We start from the raw sequence: 13,248 nt of genomic DNA, 5'->3' as shown, positions 1-13,248 counted from the left end.
TCATCCTTAGGAACTCATCCAAATTCTGCTCCAAACTCTTGCTACTGCTCATCTTAAATCCAAAGATTCTTTCCTTAAGAAAGATTTTGTTGGTGAGAGTCTTTTGCTGAAATAACTCATCTAGTTTCTTCCAAATCTTGGATGGAGTGTCTTCTTTATCAACCATTCGAATGATGGAGTCCGACAAATGAAAAATCATAATCCCAATGGCTGATTCGAGCGTTTCTTCTTTTTTGATCTTTTGTAGTACCTTCAGGCCATGAAATGGGATCTTCAAGAACACGCAATAACTTTTGAGAAGCCAACATTCCTTTAATCTTCCTTCTCCAAATTCTAAAATCTCCATTACCATCAAACCTCTCTATTTCAAGCTTCATATTACTCATATTGTTGCAATAACTCCAATCCAAGAGACTTTGAACAGTTTCTTGAACCTTCGAACTCGATTCTTGGACTTCTTTCTTGACTGAAACTTTTTCTGTGTCACTTTCTGATGAAGAACTTGATTCAGCCAGTTCTTCCCTTCTTTGTCAACTTTGATCTTGAAGCTGAATTTTGCCAATCAACCTGGCTCTGATACCACTGTTAGGGAATTCACCTTCCTCACACCAGCTTCATCTACAATCATAAAATCAACAAACTAGTAGACACAACATGCACAAATTCTATAGGAAAATCAGCAAGAAAAACACAATAAAATCAACACCAAGAATTATAGAGGTTCAGCCCAAATAACTTGAACCTACATCCTCTTTGAACTCCCCTTGGAATGTTCTTCTCTGCACTATGAAACAGCAATGAAGATTATACTTTGTCACCACTAGAAAAACTTCTACACTTGATGGATTACAATGCTTTGAACCCAAGAAAAACCCCAAGTACACTTGACCATGTACAAAGAAATCTCTCACCCAAGACCCAAGTGTTTCTCTCTCAAGTTCTCTCTCTTTCTCTCTCTGAAAATAGCTCCTATTGTTACAAATGAAAACTGTACTCTTATCACTCCTAAACAACTGAGATAATAAGACTTATTTATAGGGGGTTTTACAACTGTCATCTAACTTAAAAAAATACCAAAAATAAACGCAGACACATCTGGCGAAATAGTAGACAAGACTGGAAGAAAAAAACGTAACTTTGCTGATGTGTTCTGATGTTTAATGCAGATCAAATATTCTAACATAATGTATTGAGTTTTTCTACAATGAGATTGAGATCCCAGACTCAATAATTGAATATTACACTACTACAAAAAATGCTTTTCTCTGCGGTTTTTTTACTCAATACACTGCGGTTTTCGAGAGTATTGAAAAGCGCAGTGTATTCGACCGCAGAGAAAAGTGTTACACAAACCGCGGAGAAAAGCTACACTTTTCTCTGCGGTTGTAGTAAGCCAACCGCGGAGAAAAGAGACTTTTCTCTGCGGTTGTAATAAACAAACCACGGAGAAAAGAGACCTTTCTCTGCAGTTTGTTTATTACAACCACAGAGAAAAGTCTATTTTCTCCGCGGTTTGCTTACTACAACCGCAGAGAAAAGAGCTTCTCATTAAAAAAAAAATTCAATTTCGGTTGATAACCCAGCATTTTTAATAAAAAAAATTAATTTTCAATTTTAATTATACATAATTATTTTCAATAGTATAACTAATTTTTTAAATTGTTATATATACATTTCATATCTAATACAAAATAATTGGCTAGTAATGAATCAAAGACTTTAATCATTCTAACCAATATAAGTTAGCACTTTAATCTTACATGCATACAAAAATTTAGATTTCATAAACAAATGGCATTAATCTAGCTAACCAATCACTTTGTAGTGGTAGTAGATCCTCTTTGACATTGAATTGCTTTTTGTCAAACCACTGCAAAATTGAAAAGTTAATATAGATTAGATAATTAAATACTATATCTAGTTTTTCTTAAGCAAAAAAGAGTTTAAAATATAACATACTTTCTTCTTGATAACTTCTGCCGGATTCGGTGCATTTACAAGATCATAAATGTATCTTAGTACATAATAACCACATTCATGACTTTCAGGTTGTTTTGGACAAGAACCTCTCACCAATTTTGTAAATGTGCTGATGTATTCATTTTCCAAACATTGTGCGTATGCTCTACAAAAATTAAAATTAATTAAATACATATTATGCTCTCAACTTTTAAAAATTAATAATGCATACATTACAATTGAAGAACTTACTTTCCCATAACCTCCGTAATTATTGGTGGAGATTTATGATTTTTTAAAGGGTCCAAAATTATGGTCATCCCCCGCATCATCACGAGCACCAACATCCAATGTCGACTAAAATAATAATAAAATATGATTATTATAAAATTAAAATTCAACCATAGTAGTGATAATGTTTAAGTAGTTCATTCTTACTCAACAATCCAAGGAATGAAATATATTTGGCCTCGTCTATCCATAGTCATCATCCATTTGGCTATAAGATCCACCGTATAGTTTTTACTTTCATCATTGCCAATAGAAAGATGTTCGGTGTCAAAAAATTTATATAATTGTCGTGAATTTGGGTGCATGCTTTCCCAAATGCATCTGTAGAGAATCAATCATTCATATTACATTTTCAATTAATAAATTAATATCGTCATAAAAAAAATTGGGCAGAGTTTCCTCTGTTTCTATAGCATATCCAAAATTATTAGAACCTATAAATTCAATTCAGACAAAACATACAACAAACAACATGCATGTTCTCAACCATAAGCCACCGCAGCACACAAAATTCGCAGAACCTACTTCACTAAGAAACACATGTTCTCAACCTTCTGTTATCTCTGCAGCACACAATTTCATCTCAGAACTTACTTCACTACGGATGAATATCTAATATATTCAAACTCCTCTAATAGTTTGTAATGACATAACGGATTGACAAAATTCCACTGCCTCTTCCGATATATAACATTCAACCATACTAGCTTCAGGACGATAATGATTACACACATAACTTTTCAACACCTTCATACTTCTTTCAAATGGATACATCCATCTCGCCCAAACTGGTCCACACAACTTGGCTTCCCTTACTAGATGAACCATTAAATGAATCATAATGTCAAAGAAGGATGGCGGAAAAAACATTTCAAGGTTGCATAGAGTTTCCACTATCTTACAATGCAATGCATCCAATTTTTTCATTTCTAATTATTTTCCGCATAAATGATTGAAGAATATGCAAACATTCATTAAACAATCTCGAACTTTTTTCGGTAATACTAACCGAATAGCAATCGGAAGTAATTGTTGCATCAACATATGACAGTCATGTGATTTCATACCCATCAGCCTCAAATCTCCCATGGATACCAAGTTTCGAATGTTGGATGAATAGCCATCAGGCACTTTCATCTCTGCAAATGATTTACATACAAATTTTTTCTCTTCTCTGGACAACGTGAAACAAGCAGGAGGTAAATATGTGCGTTTACCTTTCTGTTCAGGTGCTAAATCAGTTCGTATACCTATTTCAACAAGATCTAAACGACTAGTTAAACCATCCTTAGTTTTACCGGGAATATCAAGTAATGTACCTATAATACTTTCGCACACATTTTTTTCTATATGCATGACATCCAAACAATGTTGAACAAGTAAATCTTTCCAGTAAGGGAGACGAAAAAATTTTGATTTCCTTTGGAAACATCCACTTACTTTCTTATTTTTCCGCATTTTTCCATACTTGAAGTCAATTTTCTCTACTTCTTTAAGAATTTGTTTCCCCGAAAGTGGCAAAGGAGCAACACCTTGTTCTTTATCACCATCAAATGCTTTTTTTTTGTCCCTATAATGATGATTTAGGGGCAAATATCGTCTATGACCCATATAACAAATTTTGTGCCCATTAGACAGACGAATAGCCTTTGTGTTAGTGCAACATATTGGACATCCCTGGTAACCTTTTGTGCTTAACCCTGATAGATTACCATAAGTTGGGAAATCATTAACAGTCCACAACAAAACAACTTTTAATTTAAAGACTTCTTTCTTAAAACCGTCATATGCCTCAACACCATTTTCATACAAATCTTTCAAATCATCAATTAATGGTGCCAAATAAACATCTATATCGTGTCTCGGTTGTTTTGGGCCTGAAATCATTAACGTGAGCATCAAAAACTTTCTTCTCATCATTAACCACAGAGGAAGATTGTACATAACAAGGAAGACAAGCCACGAACTATGCCTACTACTTAGAGATTTATGTGGATTTATACCATCGGCAACTAGACCTAGACGAAGATGTCTTGCTTCAGTTTTAAATTATGGATTTAAGTTATTAACTTTTTTCCAAGCCTGCGAATCTGCAGGATGTCGAAGTTTACCATCTTTCACTCGCCTAGTCTCATGCCATATTAAGTTTTCAGAGTGTTCTGCACTTTGATATAATCGCTTAAGCCGCGGAATCAAAGGCAAGTACCACATCACTTTCTGAGGAATAAGTTTCCTAATCTCCTTAATCTTGTTAGGTTTGTAGCGGGGTGAATCACATTCTGGCAAGTGTCCATGTCTGCATACTCTTTACGATATAACACACAATCGTTTGGACATGCATGGATCTTCTCATACTTCAAGCCTATGCAATTTAAAGTTTTATTCACTTCATACGTAGACTCAGGGAAGCAATTATCTGACGACAAAATCTCTTTAAAAGCAGCTAAAAATTGACTAAAACATTTATCACTAACTCCATTTTCTGCTTTTATGTTGTAAAATTTTGCCATCGTTGGTAATCTTTGTTTCAGACAACCATTGAATAATGGTTTATCTGCATCTCTAACCAATTTATCAAATTTTGAAGGATCATCAACAAACTCTTCTTGTGCTTTATTGAGCAATTCCATAGGATGATCGTCAAAATCACTATAACCCAAATCAGCAACCCCTCGCCTCCCGAATGGATATGGATTATTATTTTTCAATGATTCCTCATGCCAATACCATGTACGATAACTTGTATCAAATCCCCGACAAAATACATGATTTTTTATCATGGTAATATTTCCTTTTGTTCCATTACCACAATCTATACATGGATAATGAATTCTTTCCGGATCACTACAATTTGTTTGGCAAAATTCTAAAAATTGGTTGAATCCGTCTTGAAATTGTTGTGTTTCTCTATCCTCAAGAATCCATGACTTATCCATAATGATAATATCTACCTAATTCCTAAGTTGATAATGAAAAGAAAATTAGTATAGTAATACTCTAAAATTATAAAATGAAATGGGCAGAGTTTCATTTATTTCTATAACATATCCAAAATTCATATGTATTTAAAATTTCAACAAAAACAAAAACATTATTATTATATATAGTAACTTATAAAACATGTTCAACTAATATCATCAAAAAAAAAATTGGGCAGAGTTTCCTCTATATTTATAGCATATCCCTATAAATTCACATCAAACAAAACATATAACAAACAACATGCATGTTCTCAACCATAAGTCACCGCAGCACACAGAAAATTCACAGATCCTACTTCACTAAGACACACATGTTCTCAACCTTCTGTTATCTCCGCATCACACAATTTTATCTCAGAACCTACTTCACTATGGATGAATATCTAATATATTCAAACTCCTCTAACAATAGTTTGTAAATATAAAAAATAAAAATAAAAAATTAAGTAGTAATTACTACTTACCTTAAAAATTAAGATTCAACAATTTCAACCTCACACTCAAACAAATATTTCCTACAATAAAAAGTTAAACATTAGTAAATATATGGTAATTGAATTGATCCTAAAATAATATAATTAACAAAAATATACTTTAAAAAAATCATTACCTAAATAATATACAAAATTATGCAAGCACTAATTTTTAATATAAAAAATTATGTAAACAACATTATTATAAATAAAATAATACAAAAATACCCTAAAACCGAAATATACATTAAAGAAATCAAGTTTTAGTGATCAATACACATTTTAAACAATGAAAATGTTTTTCAATCCTATATAAAATTTCAAAACTATTAAAAAAAATAACCATATAAACATACATAGAAACCACCATTAAACCCACACAATATTTCTTCATTTTTACCCTAAAACTTCAAAATAACTCAAGATTAAGTATATATACATGATTTCAAGCTTTAATATGCAAGGAAATGGAAGAAAAAAAAAGGACAATGTGGGGCTTACCCGTGGGTAGGGACGGTGGTGGGAGAGCTTTGGCCGTGTCTCTGTGAAGGGGAAGAAGATGTGCAAATGAGATGGGAAAATAGGTTAATGTGCTAAAGTAGGTGGAGACCACTTTTCTCCGCGGTTCTATACCCAAAACCGCAGAGAAAAGTCCACTTTTCTCTGCGGTTTTTGGTATAGAACCGCGGAGAAAAGTGGGGAAAAGTTCTACACTTTTCTCTGCGGTTTTAGACCCAAAACTGCGGAGAAAAGTGAGTCATTCAAACATTTCACTACGTTTTTTTTAAAACCGCAATAAAATAGGGTGCGGACATTAAATATAATTTTTTTTACTCTTTCAAACATTTTCTCTGCTTTTTTTATTTATTGTTTAAAAAAAACCGCAGAGAAAGTCTATATTTGTAGTAGTGTTACTACTTATATAATTTATATATAAATATATTTAGGTTGTGTCATTGATTTTTACTTTATTTGATATTATTGTATTATATATATCGACAACCACTACTTCACCTTTGTTATGTGCGTGGGTGTGTATATAAATTAAAAAGAGGTTGTCTATATAGAGATAAATAGGAATAGACTGAGACTCGATCGGAGGCTGATATAATAAAATCAGAAAGAAAGAGATGGGAAGTAGTGAAAACGAAAGCAGCAAAAGTTTTGTGAAGATGCCAACGATCCAATTCACAAAGCTGTTCATCGACGGAGAATTCGTAGATTCAGTTTCAGGTGTCTCTCTACTCTAAATTGCCTATATTATATCTCGATCGATCTTCCTCTTCCATCTGTATATTCTAAAACCTTCATTAATCTCATCTAGCTAGCTCAATCATTATTATTTATTTCTAGCTACATGTAATTATATCATTTTAATTAATTGTATCTTAAAATTATAATTATGCGTTCTATTAATCATAGGGATCCATATTTTATTTTAAATTAATCATTTAGTAGTGATCATTTGGTAAAGATCAATCGTCACCAAGACATTTTAATATACTACTATCTTATTGTATAGTAAAATGTATTCTTTTATTATTGTATGGTAAACTTTTATTGTCTTTGTTGATCATGCAAGTTAAAATACTGTAACTAGAAGTCTTACCCTCTTATTAAAGAATTTGACCAAAAGCTTATTATTATTATTATTAAAAATTTGTTGTGTTTGAACCAATAAAAAAGGGAAAAGATTCGAGACAATAGATCCTAGAAATGGAGAGGTAATAGCAAGGGTTAGCGAAGGAGACAAGGAAGACGTTGATTTGGCCGTGAAAGCTGCCCGTGTTGCTTTAGACCATGGTCCTTGGCCTCGTTTACCTGGTTCTGTATGTTCTTCTTTCATTTTGAAGTTCAATCATTATATTTCGTGCTTTACCATATCATCATTGACCCACGTGGTGCTTCTTTCATGTGGTGCTTCCTGTCGTGTCAAACACAATTTTAGACTCGTTTTATTATTAGAAAAAAAGTGATAATGAGAATTGAACCCATCTCATCTTTAACAATAATGTACTCACAATCAATCTAAATACATTTCTTTATTTAAATTATAATTGTAGATATTTTTATATATATTTCAGCAATACTTTACACAAAATTATATCAAAGATAATTATTAGAATTTGACTCACAAATCTTAAAATAAATTAATATAATTATAAAATTATAAACATTAAGAAAAATAATAGACTTTTATTATCATTTTAATTTATAGATAATTGACAAATAAAAATTTATTATCATTATTAATGTCAAAATATTGGACTTTTTATCGTATCGTACTTTCAGATTAATTTGTTCGTGCTTTCGTGTCGTGTCTTCGAGCTTATCGTGTCATAGCGTGCTTAGATCCATGTCGTGTTGTGCCTGAGCCAAGCCCATATTTTTTCATACAGTGTCATGCTCGTGTCGATTTCGTATCGTGCTATATTTATAGCTCATAAGACCATGTGTTTGGTATGTATATATATTTATATAATACTGTCACACACTATTTTTAAGAAAAAAATTGAAACATCAAGAAACCTTTATTAAAGGATTATTTATCAGTTTTCAAAAAGAGTTTTTTTATGTTTTATAAAATAAGTATACTAATATTTTTTGTGGCAGCTTTTACTTTTTAAATTCAAAAAATGATAAAATTATTTTCAAATTCATTATCAATCAACTCCTAATTTTCCTCGTTTTTTATTTATTTATTAGAAAAAAGAATTTAAAATTTACATCAACAATATATGCCGTGCCCATGTATCTTTTTACCTACTACTATATATTAATTAAGTATTGTGGAGGTGCTAGCTATTGTTAAACAACTAATTAGTGTTCTATGACTGGCACCACTAATTAAATTTTAAATGATTGTAGACATCATTATTTTCTGACCACTTTGTTTTTATTTTTTTCTGTTTGAATACTCTACCAAATAAAATTCCACTATATACAAATAAATAATAAAAAAAATCTTTCTACTCTATGTTTGGTAAAATTAATAATAGGATTGTAAGAAAGAAAGCTAGTTTACCGGAGGACAAAAAGAGAAGTGCAAGAAATATGAGATTTTTGTACAATAACCACTTGAGTGAGTGGCTATTGTTTAGTACCATTCCATTAGCATATTTATAAAAAAAAAATTATCAGAAAAAATATTTACTAAAATTTGTACAAATATTTAATTTTGAAATAATTTAACACATATATAAAATATTAAAATGATATTGATTAAACCATAAGATGCTAAGTTAAATTTTTACCATACAATTGCCTACCCGGCCATTAATTATTATGCTTATAGTATTTCCAGCTCTCTTATTTAGTATATTTGTCCCTATTACTAAACGCTCCGAACATCTTCAGCTTTTTCTTTTTTTAATTGAGTTTTCCTAACATCCAGACTTGGTAATGCATACATTATATTAAATTAATTTTATAATCAAGAAAAGAATAAGTGAACGTATCTAAAACAAACAGCATATACTTCACTGTACAATAGTAAGTCTCCAATAATTCATACTCTCACAGGCCAAGTGTTCCATGTACATGTAAAATTTGATTCTCACTACAATACAAATCCCACTCTCAGATGACAATCTCATGTTGATATGTGGAATTATGATGATGATGATCAGGAGAGGGGAAAGATTATGATATAGTTGGCAGACTTAATTGACCAAAACGTAGAAGAGTTAGCCACTCTGGACAGCCTTGATGCTGGGAAATTGTTTAGTTCGGGCAAGTCCGGAGACATACCTAGAGCCGCAACACTTGTTCGGTACTATGCTGGATCAGCCGATAAAATCCATGGACAGATGCTAAAAATGTCAAGGCCACTTCAAGCTTACACATTGCTTGAACCTATTGGGGCTGTGGGACTCATCATTCCCTGGAATTTCCCTACTTCCTTGTTTTTCTCTAAGGTCAGCCCTGCCTTAGCAGCAGGCTGCACCATGGTGGTCAAACCCGCCGAGCAGACTCTACTCTCAGCTCTATACTATGCTCATCTTGCTAAGCTGGTAACTTAATTCCTTCGATCATAAACCGAAATTTAGGATGTTTCATGGTATATATATATACTCTAAAATAGCATTTTCATTCTAATAATAATAGGAGGAATGTTTGTTATTGTAATCATTTATCAACTAGGCTGGTGTCCCTGATGGAGTACTTAATGTGGTAACTGGATTTGGACATACTGCTGGCGCTGCCATTAGCTCTCATATGGATATTGACATGGTATTAATTAAATTAAATTAAACTTCTCTCTATTAGTTTGAAGAATGGGGATTGATATACAATTAATAAATTCTACTAATACTAATTCTTCTTCTAAATATTTATTGATGTAGGTGAGTTTTACTGGCTCCACAGAGACAGGGAGAGAGATAATGAAGGCAGCAGCAATGAGCAACTTGAAACCGGTTTCACTAGAATTAGGAGGCAAGTCACCCCTCATCATTTTTAATGATGCTGATATTGAAATGGCTACTGATCTTGCTCTTATTGGAATCCTCAATAACAAGGTAATTAAGTAGCTTCTTTCAGTGATAATTCAGTTGATCTTCCAGTGTTAAATTTATATGTAAATTTAGCATTTTGGAATTCTAGTTAGCTAGTTAATTAATTAACCTATATAGCTCATTCCCTAGTTAATTTCACGTTGCGTACGTATTTGTATCACTCAGGGGGAAGTATGCGTTGCAAGCTCTCGTGTTTATGTTCAAGAAGAAATTTATGATGAATTTGCTAACAAGTTAGTGGAGAAGGCTAAAGCTTGGGTAGTTGGAGACCCTTTTGATCCTCAAGTTCGTCAAGGACCCCAGGTAAGTAAGATGCAAGTAAGGATGGCAAAATGGGGCGGCGGGGCGGGGCGGGGCATCTTTGCCCCGGTAAAAACGGGGCGGAATTCGGGGCGGGGTTAAGCGGGGCGGGGCAGCCCCGATCCGCTAGGAATTTAAACGGGGCGGGGCCGCCCCGCCTCAATTTTTTTTTTTTTTATATTCTAACTCAATTCTCTCATACTACTTATATACATAGTACGTAAAATTGACATTTTATATGTGCTTTAGAATATTTTTAATTCTATATAGACTAGAAAGAATTATAAATATTGACAAATATGTTTTATATAATTCATCATTATTCTTGTATTTATTTTGTAAATGTTAAAATAAAAAAACAAAATATAATATTTGATGGTGTAGTTGATACCAAGTGTAAAATATAAAGATTACAATAAAAAATAATATTTAGGCTTGGGGAAAATTCTAAAATTATAATTTAATGTTTCTTAAAAAAAAAAAGTTAAATGGGACAAATGGGGCGGGGCAGACCCGCCCCGATTAAGCCGGGGCGGGGCGACCCGCCCCGCTCCAAGAAACTAATCGGGGCGGGGTGGGGCAAAATTTTCGCGGGGCGGGGCGGAAGCGGGGCGTGGCAGACCCGCCCCATTTACATCCCTGGATGCAAGTGTGGGTTACTTGATAAATTTTTAACTCTTGGTTTTTGAACCAATTAACCCAAAACCATTGCAGAAATTTATTATTAATGTTACTTATTAATTGCTTCAAAGTCTTCTACTTTTTTAGTAATTATATTTTCACTTGATGCATATGACAGGTTGACAAGGCCCAGTTCGATAAAATTCTAAGCTACATAGAGCATGGCAAGAAAGAAGGAGCCACTTTGTTAACCGGAGGTAACCCAATAGGGAGCAAGGGATATTACATTGAGCCAACTATATTCACTGACGTTAAGGTACTGATACTATTTTCACCTGATCTGTATGCATGCAACAAGTTTGCTGGTGTATAAAAACATAATAAATCTCTGTTCCATTTTTCATTACATTACATTTTTCTTTTGAGTATAATTGATTAAAATAGACATTTCTTCAGAGTCTATTTTGCATTTTGACTTTGATTTTGTAAGTTTTTGCAAAATGACATTTCCATAATAGTGTAGGTGTTAATTTTGTAAAGAGTAATATGTGCACTTAAAATATGCACTATAACATTACACATAACGTGATACTATTTTTTAAAATAGTTGATCCCAATTTAGATAAATGTAATTGATTAAAATTGAGATCAATTCTTTTATAAAATAATGTCATATCACTGTGTAACGTTTACGTATATATTTTGATTACGCTTATTATTACTCTTTTTTGCAAATCATCAAAATTAGACCAAATTGGAAAATAACTTCAATAAAGTTGCCATTTTGCCGAGGCTCAACTTTCTTTTTCGTAAATGTATGGTGCACAGTTTTTTTCTATTAAAAATACTAGTCATCTCACTACCTCAGGAGGACATGCTCATTGTGAAGGACGAAATATTTGGACCTGTAATGGCGCTCATGAAGTTCAAGTAAGTATTCATATTTATACTAGACTTCGCTAAACAGAAAGCTTATTTCTTCAATATATAATTGAGAAAATGTCATATAAATATATAGGACAACCGAAGAGGCAATAGAGAGAGCAAACAACACTAAATATGGGCTAGCAGCAGGCATTGTGACAAAGGACTTGAATGTGGCTCACACTGTTTCAAGATCAATTCGAGAAGGAATTATATGGATCAATTGTTACCTTGCTTTCGATGCGGGTTGTCCATTTGGCGGATACAAGATGAGTGGATTTGGAAGAGATTATGGGTTGGAGGGACTTCGTAAGTATCTCCAAGTCAAATCAGTGGTCACTCCCATTTTCAATTCTCCATGGCTTTAATTTGAGATTTTGTTACTAAGAACTTAGGCTTTGCACCCTCATATAAAAAGAGTATTATTGTATGTGCTATATATAACAGTAATAAATGTGCAAATATTAACTAATATAAGTATATGTAGTTTGGGGTGATGTACTGGTGAAGACTTTATGATCGGATGCTGCGGTATGGATTATTATTCATTTTGTGTGTTTGATTTGTTTGATGTTGTTTCATTGTATAACTAGTTAAAACATATATTCAACTATTTATAATAGCTACTCTATTCATTACCAATTAGTATTGATTTTGAGATAGAACTTTATACTTCTTAACATGCACTTCATTCTACTTCTAAATTTAAATTACACATTCTAACTAAAAGAAAATCTTATCAATACAAATCTTATCTAGATCAATTTCTTGAACTGAATCTCAAAGAATTGTAAAAGAGTTATAGATTCTTGAGCTGAGCTTTTATTTATATATGAAGGAGATACAAAGAGGAGCTGTTGAAAAAACAGCTTGAACAAACTAACTAACTCTGTCAAAACAGAGGAGACGTGGCAAGAAAACTAACAGTAAAACAAAAACTAACTAAACTGAATTAGCTACAGTATATTGTTTATCATCTCCCCTCAAGCGAAAAGGTGAAGAACACACTTTGAGCTTGGATTTTAGATACAAGAATCGATCTGTTGTAAGAGCCTTTGTGAGGATATCAGCTGCTTGATCCATTGATGGAACATATCTAACTTCGACTTCCTTAGCTAGGATTTGATCCCGAATGAAATGAAGATCAATCTCTATATGTTTCGAACGAGCATGGAAAACTGG

At 32.7% G+C, this 13,248-nt stretch overlaps 1 pseudogene; it reads left to right on the top strand.

Annotated features, from left to right (window-relative positions):
* The first annotated feature begins 6,789 nt into the window (after positions 1 to 6,789).
* On the top strand, positions 6,790 to 12,677 carry LOC133797017 (aldehyde dehydrogenase family 2 member C4-like; annotated as a pseudogene).
* Positions 12,678 to 13,248: the final 571 nt, after the last annotated feature.

This window comes from Humulus lupulus, chromosome 8 (assembly GCF_963169125.1).
Source record: "Humulus lupulus chromosome 8, drHumLupu1.1, whole genome shotgun sequence".
Classification (NCBI taxonomy): Eukaryota; Viridiplantae; Streptophyta; class Magnoliopsida; order Rosales; family Cannabaceae; genus Humulus; species Humulus lupulus.
The sequence above is the reverse complement of the archived record's forward strand: the minus strand, read 5'-3'. Positions and strand labels throughout refer to the sequence as shown.